This window comes from Mobula hypostoma, chromosome 24 (assembly GCF_963921235.1).
Source record: "Mobula hypostoma chromosome 24, sMobHyp1.1, whole genome shotgun sequence".
Lineage (NCBI taxonomy): Eukaryota > Metazoa > Chordata > Chondrichthyes > Myliobatiformes > Myliobatidae > Mobula > Mobula hypostoma.
This window is the reverse complement of record NC_086120.1, coordinates 23,838,873-23,852,046: the sequence shown is the minus strand read 5'-3', so window position 1 is coordinate 23,852,046 and position 13,174 is coordinate 23,838,873. Positions and strand designations below refer to the sequence as shown.

Sequence of the window (13,174 nt, the reverse complement as noted above, 5' to 3'; positions counted from 1 at the left end):
TGGGAGGGCCATGGGAAAAATAAGCAGAGGGGCAACGGGACTGATGGGAGCTAGCATGGACTGAATGGATCGAATGGCCTGAATGACGATGCTACAAACAAGCTGCTCTTGCTTACCAGTTAAGTTGGCAATTTGTAATTGAAGCTGGTCCAACTGGTCATTTTCCTGCGATATCTAGAACAAAACATGACATGTTATGGGCGATCGATGAATGTGGCAGTCAGGTTTATTATCAGTAACATATCATGAAATTTGTTCTTTTGCAACCATAGTACAGTACAACAAAATGACAGTAAGGTCTAATATGATATATAAAAATATAATTAAGTAGTTCAAAATGAATGCAAAGTAGTAAGCTAGTGCTCATGGATCATTCACAAATCTGATGGTGGAGGGGAAGAAGCTGTTGCTAAAATGTTGAGTGTGTGTCTCCAGGTGCCTGTACCTCCTCCTCGAAGGTAGCAATGAGCAGAGGATATGTTCCAGATGGCGATGGTCCTTACGACAGATGCTGCCTTTGGAAAACGTCCTTGATGGCTGGAAGGTGAGTGCCCATGATGGAAGTTCCTGAGCCTGCAGCCTGCTGCAGCCTCTTCTGATCGTGTGAAGTGGCCCCTCCATACCAGTCAGTGATACAGAGTTCAAAGTAAATTTAATTATCGGGGTACACATATATCACCATATACAACCCGGAGATTCATTTTCTTGCAGGCATACTCAGCACATCTTCAGAGGAGCAACTAGAACAGAATTAATGAAAGACCGCCCAACTAGGGCAATCAACCAGAGTGCAGAAGACAACAAATTGTGCAAATACAGAATGAAGAAACAATAATTTAAATAAATAAGCAATTAATATCAAGAACATGAGATGAAGAGCCCTTGAAAGTGAGTCCATTGGTTCTGGGAACATTTCAATGATGAGGCGAGTGAAGTTATCCCCTTTGTTCAAGAGTCTGATGATTGAGGGGTGATAACTTAAACCTGGTGGGGTGAGTCCCGAGGCGCTTGTACCTCCTTCCTGATGGCAGCGGTGAGAAGAGAGCACGATCTGGGTGGTGGGGGTCCCTGAAAATGGATGCTGCTTTCCTGCAACAACATTTTGTGTAGATGTGCTCTACGGTGGGGAGGGATTTACCAGTGATGGACAGGACCATATCCATGACTTTTTGTAGGATTTTCACTTTAAGAGCATTGGTGTTTCCATACCAGGCTGTGATACGGCCAGGCAATATAATCACCACTACACGTCAGTTTTAGATGTCATGCCGAATCTCCACACACTCCTAAGGAAGTAGCTGTGCTTTCTTTGTAATTACACTTGTGTGCTGGGTCCAGGACACGTCCTCCGAAATAATAACACTGAAGAATTTAAAGTTGCTGGGCCATTTCATCTCCGATCCCCTGATGAGGCTCACAGACCTCTGATTTCCTTTGCCTGTTCCTTGGTCTTGCTGATGTTGAGTGAGATGGTTGTTATGACACCACTCAGCCAGAATTTCAACCTTCCTCCTATATGCTGATTCATCACCTTTGATTCAGGCTACAACGGTGGTGTCATCAGCAAACTTGAATACGGCATTGGAGCCGTGCTTAGTCACATAGTCATAAATGTAACGCCAGTAGAGCAGAGGGATAAGCACACAGCTTTGTGGTGTACCTGTACTGATAGAGATCATGGAGGAGATGTTGATGCCAATTCAAGCTGACTGGGGTCTACAAGCAAGGAAATCGAAGATCCAATTGCACGACGAGGTATTAAGGCCAAGATTATGGAGCATATTGATTAGTTTTGAGGGGATGATGGTATTGAATGCTGAGCTGTAGTCAATAAAGAGCATCCTGTTATGGGCACCTTTGCTGCCCAGATGTTCCAAGGTTGAGTGAAGAGCCAATGAGATGGCATCTGCTGTGGACCTGCTGCTCAGGAAGAAAATTGGAGTGGATCTAAGTTGCTTCTTGGGCAAACTCTGAAAACACTTCATCACTGTGGATGTAAGTGCCACGAGGCGATAGTCGTTGAGGCAGATCAGCACGCTCTTCTTGGGTACCTGTGCCGGCTTGAAGCCGGTGGGTACTCATACTGCTGAAGTGAAAGGTTAAAGATCTTAGTGAACACACCAGCCAGTTGATCAGTACAGGTCTTTTTCATGGGTTCACCCTCATGAAGTTCATACGTCTGCTTCAGACTGATGTTACGTACCCAGTAACTGGGTTGCCAAACCAGCAGAAATGGATCACTCAGTTGGAGTCTGGAGTACTAGAACTAAGAAAGTTTTATTAAAGAAACAAGCAACACAGTAATCGAAAGGATAATAAATGCAACAGTTCAGCAATGATAGTCACACATGTGCACAGAATTAAGATCACAGCATCAATCAAGCTCTATCGTTGTCTAGGGGTAAATGACCAAATTTCAAAGTGACTCAAAGTTCAGTCCAGTTTAGTAGCTCAGTTCGCAGTATTCGTTGCCATGGTGATGGACAACGTGGGGGAAGAGAGAGATAGAACAGGAACAACTGATCATTCAGACACTGCTTCACTCACAGACCGGCGAGATGGCTCACAAGCAGCTTTTGGGCGGGTCCTTGGTGATGTCACCTGAGGTCACCGACTGTGAGCCCTCCTCCAGATGCGGTCGATCCTCTGCAGTGAACCCGGCACCCAGGCAAGGGCAGACACACACCGGGTTCCCGCTGATCGTACCTTTCCACCCTGGCCGTTGTCTGATACTTCTCACCTACTCGTGAGAGGCGCACCGCTTCCAGGGTCTCGTTACCTCGGGTGGCGTGTGTGTGCCTTAGCGAACCTGTCCCTTTTTATCCCCCTGCTGGGGCATCGCCTGTCCATCACTTCAAACAGTTCAGGGTTCAAAGGGGGAGCCGCTCCAGACAGCTCTCTCTCCCACGTCCCTTCATTACACATCTCCAGACGCTGCTCCATTGTTCCTTATCTCTCCTTCCCCTGAGGGTAGGTGGCAGACCACTTGCTGATGCCACTGATGCTAACCCAGGCCAGCAAACATCTTAATTTTATGTGTATTCTCGTCACACTGAAAACATAGGAACATTGGTGGAAGTGGGAGTTCGTGATGGTTTCTCCATGTTTTGATGGTCTAAACTACATAGAAGTGTCATGGTCCGGTCCGTGAAGTCCGTATTCCGGTTCACGGTTCGGTCCACCAACCCTTGCTCCAGGTTTTCCTGTCTTCCCTGTTTCTGTTCTTGTTGAGCTCTAATTGAGTCAGCTGATGCTCGTTGGGGCTGGCTGCATAAATACCTTCGGAGACCAGGGCATGGCTGCTGGATTGTTCTTGTCCTTACTTCTTATATCCCTTCCTCTGCCTTCTGTTTCCTCGCCTGAAGCCCTGCCTTGTCTTGCTGGTAACTCTCGCTTCGCCTGAAGTTCTCGTCTCGCCTTGCATTGCCTGAAGCATTGCCTTGCCTTGCTGGTAACTCTCACCTCATCTCGCCTGCAGTCTTGTCCTGGAGCCACCCTGTACCTAGCTCCCTTCCTGTCCCTTGCCTCCGCCCAGGTAAGCCAGGCTGTCTTGCTGTTAACTGGGGTTGGTTCTGTCCCTTCCTGTCCCATGCCTCCGTCGGGTAAGCCAGGCCATCTTGCCATTACCTGCGGTTGGTTCTGTCCCTTCCTGTCCCATGCCTCCATCGGGTGGTAATCCGCACCCTGCCCAGGTGAACCATGCCCTGCCCAGGAGGAGCCTGCCAAGCCTCGCCTTCAGCCTCTTGCCTCCTTCCAAGCCTCAAGCCTCCTGCCAAGCCTCACCTCAAGCCTCCAGCCTCGCCTCACCTCAAGCCTCCTGCCGAGCCTCGCCTCAAGCCTCTAGACTGAAGTCTCCAGCCTCCTGCCTCGCCTTGTCTCCAGCCTCTAGCTTCAAGCCTGAAGCCTCCTGCCAAGCCTCGCCTCAAGTCTCTAGCCTCAAGCTTGTAGACTCCAGCCTCCTGCCTCGCCTTGTCTCCAGCCTCTAGCCTCAAGCCTGAAGACTCCTGCCTGCCTGCCAAGCCTCGTCCTTGCCTAGTTCTGGGGTCCGAGCCAGAGGCAAGACCCAGGTACTGGGTCCTTGTCTTGGAGTCCAAGCCCGGGCTCCTAGCTCTCTTGTCCAGTCCTGTTCCGGGTTCCCGGTTTTCGTGTCCATGTCCTTGCCCTCACCCTGTATCCTAGTCCTGTTCCTAGTACTTCAGTGTCTGCGTCTTGCACTTGGGTCCATTCCCAGCCGCTGCCTTATGACAAGAAGTCATTAACCTCATCTGGAAGCAAAGCCCTACCGTCTTCCATGTTGCTTGATTTAACTTTACAAGAGTTGAAGGTATTCAAGCCCTGCCACAACTGCCGAACATCCTTTGTTGATTCAAGTTTGGTCCAGAATTGCCATTTCGCCCATGAGATGGCTTTCTGGAGATCATACCAGGACCTCTTGTAACTTTCTTGGTCACCAGACTTGAATGCCTCTGATCTGGCTCTCAACAGACTTCAGACCCCATGGTTCATCAGACTCCTGATTGGGGAAGACCCTAAATGATTTAGTGGGGACACACTCATCTTCAGCTGTTTTAGTAAAAGTCCGTTACAACCATTCATTCAGATCCCTAGACGAGCCCTTGGACACAGCCCAGTCCACTGACTCGCAGAAATCCTGCAGCTGCCCCTCTGCCTCCTGTGACCATCTCATTGTTGTCCTAATCTTGGGAGCCCTGCTTTTTTTAGCCTCTGCCTGCATGCAGTAGGAAAAGGACAGAAAGTGATCTGATTTACCAAAATATGATCTGGACAAGAAACGGTAGAGATTCCTTATCTTAAAATAACAGTGTTTGAGTGCATTGGGACCTCTGGTATTACAGGTTATATGCCAATTGATGGTAATTGGAAGATTTTCTTCAAACAAGCCTGGTTGAAGTTTTCAACTATGATTTGCAACAGGATGGACTGTGTTACGTACCCCGTAACTGGGTTGCCAAACCAGCAGAAATGGACCACTCAGTTGGAGTCTGGATTACTGGAACTAAGAAAGTTTTATTAAAGAAATAAGCAACACAGTACTCTAATCAAAAGGATAATAAATGCAACAGTTCAGCAATGATAAACACACATGTACACAGAACTAGGATAGTAGGATCAATCAAGCTCTATCGTCGTCTAGGGGTAAATGACCAGTTTCAAAGTGACGCAAAGTTCAGTTCAATTGAGATCAGTTCAATTCACATTAATCACTGCCGTGCCGGTGGACGGGGGGGGGGGGGGTAAAGAAGAGAGAGCGAAAGCGAATGAATATTCAAAACGGCTTCCACACAGACCTTCGATATTCCTCGCAGTCAGCTTTTGGGCGAGCCCTTTGTAATGTCTTCTGAGGTCACCGACTGTGATCCCTCCATTTCAGATATGATCGTTCCTCCGCGGTGAACCCAGCACCCAGGCAAGGGTGGACACACGCCAGGTTCCCGCCGATCGTACCTTTCCACCCTGTGCAACTCTGGTTGGTCCCGCGACCAGACCTCCAACAACTCCCACCGACTTGTGGAAGGCGCACCGCTTTCAGGGTCTCGTTACCTCGTGGTGTTGTGTGTGTCCTGCCTTAGTGAACCTGTCCCTTTTTATCCCCCTGCTGGGGTATCGCCTGTCCATCACTTCAAACAGTTCAGGGTTCAAAAAGGAGCCGATCTTGACAATTCTCAGACCGGTGTCTCCTTCCGTTAAACTCTCTCGTCTCTTCATTAACATTTCCAAATGCTGCTCCGTTGTCTTCCTTATCTCTCTTTCTCCTGAAGACAGGTGGCAGATCAACTGCTGATCCCACTGGTGCCAGCACAGGACAGTTAACATCTTAGTCTATGTGTACTTTTTGTAACCCTCTTTCGTCACAACTGTTTCTTGTTTGGAGACGGCATTATGCAGTATCACCAGTGCTTGATTCTAGTCAACTGCTTATGATATGTAAACTGCATTCAGGATCACTGAGGAGAACTCCCTGGTAAATGGAATGGACGGCATTTGACAGTTAGGTGTTCAAAGTCGGGGGAACATGATTTCGACAAAACCGCCATATTGAAGCACCGATGACAGCTTTTCATAAAACATGCACCTCCACCTTTTGTCTTTCCTGAATCAGTAGTTCAGTCTAGTCTGTAAATTGAGAAGCCTGTTTGATGGCTGTATCTAGCGCGCCCAGAGAAAGCCATATTTCAACCAAGTACATAATCGAACAGGCTCTCTGTTCTCAGCTCAGTCTTGCCCTTGGGTGTTCAGGTTTGTTCTCCAGTGACTGTACATTTGCCAGCAAGATGCTGGGTAGAGGAGGCCTCATCCCTCTGTGTATCAGCCTGTCTGGGAGCCTCTCGTTCCTGCCTCACTCTCAGGCATGGCAATGAACCTTCAACCTCTTAGAGGTGCTGTGCCTGCCTGGATCGCCGAGTCCCTCAGATGGTTGAGAGATCTGAAGACCATTCAGTTGATTTAAAAGTCCATTGCTAAAGGGAAGCTACAGATTGCCAACATCGAGAGTAAATCAAAAGAGGTATATTTAAAAAAAACTTTTTGGAACAATTTTCTGCAGCTCACAGGACATCGCCGATGATCACCAGTACCATCTTGACCACAACTAGTCAGAATGCTCAACATTTCCTGGAGTTTTTGGTGACATATCAAATCTCTTCAAACTCTTAGTGAAATATAACCATTGCCGTGCCATCTTCATAATTACATCAATATGTTGGGCCCAGGATAAATCTTCAGAGCGGTTGACATCTAAGAACTTTATGTTGCTCACTCTTTCCATTACTGATCCCTTGACTCCTGACTTCCCCTTCCTGAAGTTCACAATCAATTCCTTGGTCTTACTAACATTGAGTGCAACTTGGTTGTTGTGACAGCAGCCGATCGATCTCACTTCCACATCACCATGCGAGATTCTGCTGATAATAGTTGTGGCATTGGTGAGTTGATTGATGGAATTTGAGCTGTGCCCGGCCCCACTGTCATGAGTGTAGAGAGAGTAGAGTGTTGGGCTAAGCTCTCATCCTTGAGGTGTGCCTGCGTTGATCGTCAGCAAAGAAGAATGCATCACGGATACCTCATGGGTCATAGATACATCATGTGTTTGTTTCAGTTTGAAGCTGACATCAGGCTGTGGGATGTTAGGGTGACAAATGAAATTATTTCATAGCGGCAGTAGCTCTCATTACTGTAGTGACTTTAAGGTGGGAAAGCATCTCAAGGCATTTCATTGAAGTATTTATCAATCAAAATTTGTTGCCGAGTTGCATGCAGAGATATTATGGATAAAGGTGAAGGTTTTAAAGACTGAAAGGCAGAGAGGTTTAAGGAGGGAAGTCTAAAGCTTAGGGCCCAGGCCATCTATCCTGAAAGGACAGAATATTTGGATGATTAAGTGGCCACAATTGGAGAGGTTCTCTTGGAGGCGGTGAATTTGGGAATTCATGTTGTTGAGCTGCCACTAAACACAAAGACTCTGTGGATTAGATACAGAGTGAAACTCTCCCAAGGCAGGGTCAGCATGGGCTAGACACAGAATAAAAATGCCTCAACACTCTCCCATGAAGCATTCCAGGTCACGTACTATAATATTCCAAATAAAAAAAAGATCCAATAAAGAATAAAGCTCTCTTTACGACACATCATCCAACATCCCTAGATGCAGATGTACTACTAATGCGAGGGACTGTGATATATAGTCTGTGTTGGTATTTGTGCAAAATGTTAAACATGTTGTTCTGAGGGGCTAAAAGTGGGACATTTGGTTGACATGTTAGTAAATTCCTACACTAATATGAATATTGGTATCTTGTGATGTAAATACTTTGCTGCAAGAAATGTGTTTCATTACGAGTATACTGAAGTATTTTGCTCTGTCTCCTTCAAAACTTTGATATTATGTATTGCTTGACAGAAAGAAATGACGTTTTACCACTGATGCTCAGTTTTGACAAGTGATCTAACTGTACTGGAATAGTTTGGCTAGAAGCACCACTTTCAGAACCCTGGGCAGTAGTGCATCTGGTCCAGGTGATTTACCTATCTTCAGTCCTTTCAGTTCCCCAAGCACCTTCTCCTTAGTAATGGCGACTAAACTCACTCTGCCCCTTGACAGCTAAGTAATGAAGAGATCAAGAGAAGAAAGAGGAAACCAGGTGGCTCAGCACTTCTGACGGTTTAATAAAGAAATGGGTAAGGAGGTGACACTGAGTTCAACATTGTGTTTGAGGAACAAATCTTATGTCTTTAATGACCAGAGGGTCTGAGGAATTTCACCATTCTCTTTCCCAGCAGAGATGCTCATATCTCACGTAGCTTGTCATATTCTTGGTCACTAGTCTATCCCCTGCAAAGAGTCAGAGATAGACTATAGAAAAGTAAACTCAGGGCAGGTGTTTTCAGCTGTGCCGATGAACCTCTGAGTCTGAGAATGATCAGGAAGCAGCACCTCCACTGTCGCGGATATACCAGATACCAGAAAAACAGCTCCGGCCTCTTTTACCACAATGATTTCAATAAATTAACCAAAGTTAAAGCAATTAAATCACAATTTTAATCCGACCATGAAGATAAACCACACTGCCTCACTGCTGTAGACAGCAAGAACCAATGCAGCTGCTCAGCTATGCTATCACAGTTCTGCAGATCTGTCAGCAGATTTATTTTTAACCCTCAGTCTGACACAGGAGAACAACGTTCAGCCCTGGGAACTTCCCTACTGACACTGGCATGGGAATTACAACACTAATCTCTTTGTTTTCCGGCTCACACTGAGCCTGTGCCATTCATGCTATTATCCAGATAGGAAATACCCAGCAAGTACAGGCAGCATCTATTGAGAGAGAATCAGAGCCAATATCCAAGCTCATTTGACCTTAAGTGCAATTGTTTTTTTTCACTGAGGCTGCCTGACATTGAGGTTCTTAGTAAAGTCCCATTCAGGAGGTTGGCGAGATTTTGGAGGATACAGAACTGGGGTTAATATACTAACATTGAGAATAAAAAGCAAAGAGAAGGAATAAACAGATTTTCCTCAGTACGGCAGGCTGTGACGAGTGGGTTATGACAGGGATCACTGCTTCAGATGCAGCTAATCACAGTTTATATCAATGACTCAGCTGAAGGCACTAAATGTCACATTTCCAAAATTTGCTGGGCACACAAAGCTATGTAGGAATTAGAGTAGAAAGGAAGATATACAGTGGGGGGGGGGCTTCAAGGAGTATAAACAAGCTGAATGAACGGGCAAGAACATGACAGATGGAAAATAAATTGATCAAATGTGGCTCTATCAAAGCTAGTGCCCAAAACAGAAAAGCAATGCACTTTAAAATGGTTGGATGAATTTATTGTTATGGTGTAAAAAAAATAAAATATACAAAGAACTAAATTGTCTTATTAAGGATATCTATTGCACGCTGCCAGTTCAGAGTGGAGAGCCCACTTAAGGAATTTGCTTTGGAAAATGACGAGTCAATCTTTTCTTTTGGCACTTAGATAACCATACTTTATCAAAAATATAACTTTAATTTCTTATTCTGGCTTCTTCCCCCTTCCTGATGAAGGGACTTGGCCAGAAACATTGACTCTCATTCATTTCCATAAATGCTGCCTGACTTGCTGAGTCCTTCCAGCATTTTGTACATTTATGATATTTTCATTTCTAGTTAATTAAAGTAGCAATGTCTTCTCTGCTACTTACAATGCAATCGGAATTCCCCTACCTGAAAGTAGGCAGGCCGTTACTGTTAGGAAAAAAAAAACTTCCAGTCGGGACACATCTTCACTTAAAAGATCATAAGATATAGGAGCAGAATTAGGCCATTTGGCCCATCAAATCTGCTCCACTATTTCATCATGGCCAATCCATTTTTCCCCTCAGCCCCAATCTCTTGCCTTCCCACCATACCGCTTTATACCCTGATCAATCAAGAACCTATCAACCTTTGCCTTAAATATACAGCTGTCTGTGGCAACATATTCGACAGATTCACCACTCTCTGGCTAAAGAAATTCCTTATCTCCATTCTAAAAGGATGCCCCTCTATTCTGAGGCTGTGTCCTCTGGTCTTAAACTCTCCCATCATAGGAAACATCCTCTCCACATCCACTCTGTCAAGGCCTTGTTTGTATTGGGACGGATTCTTTTTACATTACATTTCAATGATTTGGATGATGGAATTGATGGCTTTGTTGCAAAGTTTGCAGATGATACAAAGAGAGGTGGAGGGGCAGGTAGTTTTGAGGAAGTAGAGTGGTTATAAAAAGAATTAGACAGATTAGGAGAACGGGCAAATGAGTGGCAGATGAAATACAGTGTCAGAAAAGGACTCCTTTATTCCCACTCTTTGCCTCCTGCCAATTAGCCACTGCTTTACCCATTCTAGAATCTTTCCTGTAATACCATGGGCTCAGCTTGTTAAGCAGCCTCATGTGTGGCACCTTGTCAAAGGCCTTCTGAAAATCCAAGTACACAACATCAACCGATTCTCCTTTGTCTATCCTGCTTGTTATTTCTTCAAAGAATTCCAACAGATTTGTCAGGCAAGATTTCCCCTTGAGGTCTATTTTACCATGTGCCTCCAAGTATCCCGAAACCACACCCTTAACAACTGACTCCAACATCTTCCTAACCAATAAGGTCAGACTAATTAGCCTACAGTTTCCTTTCTTCTGCCTCTCACCCTTTCTGAAGAGTGGAATCACATTTGCAATCTTCCAGAACCATTCCAGAATCTAGTGATTCTTGGAAGGTCATTACTAATGCCTCCATGATCTCTTCAGCCACCTCCTTCAGAACACCAGAGTGTACACTATCTGGTCCAGGTGACTTATCTACAGTACCTTCAGACCTTTCAGTTTCCCAAAAACCTTCTTCCTAGTTATGGTAACTTCACACTCTTCATGATTCCAGACACCTGGAACTTCCACCATACTGCTAGTGTCTTCCACAGTGAAGACTGATGCAAAATACTCTTTCAGTTTATCCACCATATCCTTGACCCCATTATTGCCTCTCCATCATTGTTTTCCAGTGGCCTGATATCCACTCTTTCCTCTCTTTTACACTTCACTTATCTGAAGAAATTTTTGGTATCCTCTTTAATATTATTGGCTACCTTACTTTTGTATTCTATCTTTACCTTCTTAGTAGCATTCTGTTGGTATTTCAAATCTTCCCAATCCTCTAGCTTCCCACTAATATTTGCTCTATTATATGCTCTATTTAGCTTTTATGTTGACTTTGACTTCCTTTGTTTGCTATAGTTATCTTACTCTTTAGAATACTTCTTCCTCTTTGGAATGCATATATCATGTGCCTTCCAAATTACGTCCAGAAATTCCAGACATTGCTGCTGCCGTCATCCCTGCTAGTGTTCCTTTTCAATCATTTCTGACCAACTCCTCTCTCATGCCTCTGTAATTCCCTTTACTACACTGTAATACTGATACATCTGATTTTAGCTTCTCCATCTCAAATTCCAGAGTGAATTCAATCATATTATGATCACTTGCTCCTAATGGTTCTTTTACCTTGTGCTCTGTAATCAATTCTGGTTCATTGCACAACACCCAGTCCAGAATAGCTGATCCCCTAGTGGGCTCAACCACAAGCTGCTCAAAGAAGCCATCTTGTAGGCATTCTAGAAAAATCCCCCTCTTGGAATCCCACACCAACCTGATTTTCCCCAATCTACCTGTATATTCAAATCCCCCATGACTATTGTAACATTGTCCTTTTAACATGCATTTTCTAACTCTCATTGTAATTTGTAGACCACATCCTTACTACTGTTTTGGGATCTGTATACAACTCCCATCAGGGTCTTTCTTACTTCTGCAGTTTCCTAGCTCTATCCACAATGACTCAGCACCTTCTGATCCTAGGTTACCTCCTTCTAATGATTTAATTTCATTTTTTACCAGCAGAGTTAAGCCACCCCCTCTGCCTTGCTGCCTGTCCTTTTGTTACAACATGTATCCCAGACATTAAGCTCCCAGTTATAATCTTCTATCGGCCATGAGTCAGTGATGCCCACAAGTATGATACTTGCCAATCTGTAATGATGCAACTAGTTCATCCATTTTACTCTATATGCTGTGCACATTCAAATACAACACCTTCAGTCCTGTATTCATTCTTTTCGATTCTGGCCACCTTTTACGTTGCAACTCATCCTGGTGACTGCAATTATGCCCTGTCAGCAGCCTCTCCTTGCTAGGAGTCTCATTACACATTGCCTTTATTCCATCCTCAGCTCTATTACTCCGTTTCCCACTCCACTGCCAAATTAGTTTGAACCCTCCTGAACAACTCTAGCCAACCTACCCACAAGGATATTGGACCCCCTCATGTTCAGGTGTAATCCATCCCTTTTGTACAAGTCATACCTTTCCCAGAAGTGATCCAAACAATCCAGAAATCTGAACCCCTGCCCCGGCACTAGTTCCTCAGCCACAAATTCACCTGCCAGATCATCATATTCTTATCCGCACTGGCTCGTGGCACAGGCAGCAATCCAGAGATTACTATCCTGGAGGTCCTGTTTCTCAGCTTTCTACCTGGCTCCCTAAAAATTTCTCTTCAGGACCTCCTCCCCTTGTCTTCTTATGTCTTTGGTGCTAATATGTACCAAAACTTCTGGCTGCTCACCCTCGCCCTTGAGAATACCATGGACCCGATCCAAGACATCCCTGATGTTGGCACCAGGGAGGCCACATACGATCCAGATGTCTCTCGCGTCCACAGAACCTCATCTCTGTTCCTCTGACGAGGTAATCTCCTATCATCACTGCAGTCCTCTGCACCTCTCTGCTCATCTGAGCCAAAGCACCAGACTCAGTGCCAGAGACCTGGTCACCATGGCTCTCCCCCACCCCCCAGGTCATCCCACCAATAGTATCTACACGTATACTTACTATTGAAGGGAACAGCCACAGGTGTACTCTGTGCATTTCTCCTGACAGTCACACAGTTAACCGTTTCCTGCAAGTTAGGGGTAACTACCTCCCTGTAGCTCCTGTCTATCACCTCCTCATCCTCCTGTATGAGTTGAAGGTCATCGAGCTGCAGCTCCAGTTCCTTAAAACGCTCTCTAGGTAACAGCAGCTCAGTGCAGCTGGTGCAGATGTGTTTATCTGGGAGACGGGAGGTCTCCTCGACTTCCCA

At 45.3% G+C, this 13,174-nt stretch overlaps 1 long non-coding RNA gene across 1 annotated transcript in view; it reads right to left on the bottom strand.

Moving 5' to 3' along the window:
* The window catches only part of LOC134337588 (uncharacterized), a 41,161-nt gene that overhangs the window by 27,119 nt on the left and 868 nt on the right, over window positions 1-13,174 (bottom strand). Inside the window, exon 2 of the long non-coding RNA XR_010016027.1 lies at window positions 117-174. This is a non-coding gene — a long non-coding RNA (uncharacterized LOC134337588). The remainder of the gene's footprint in view (window positions 1-116; window positions 175-13,174) is intronic.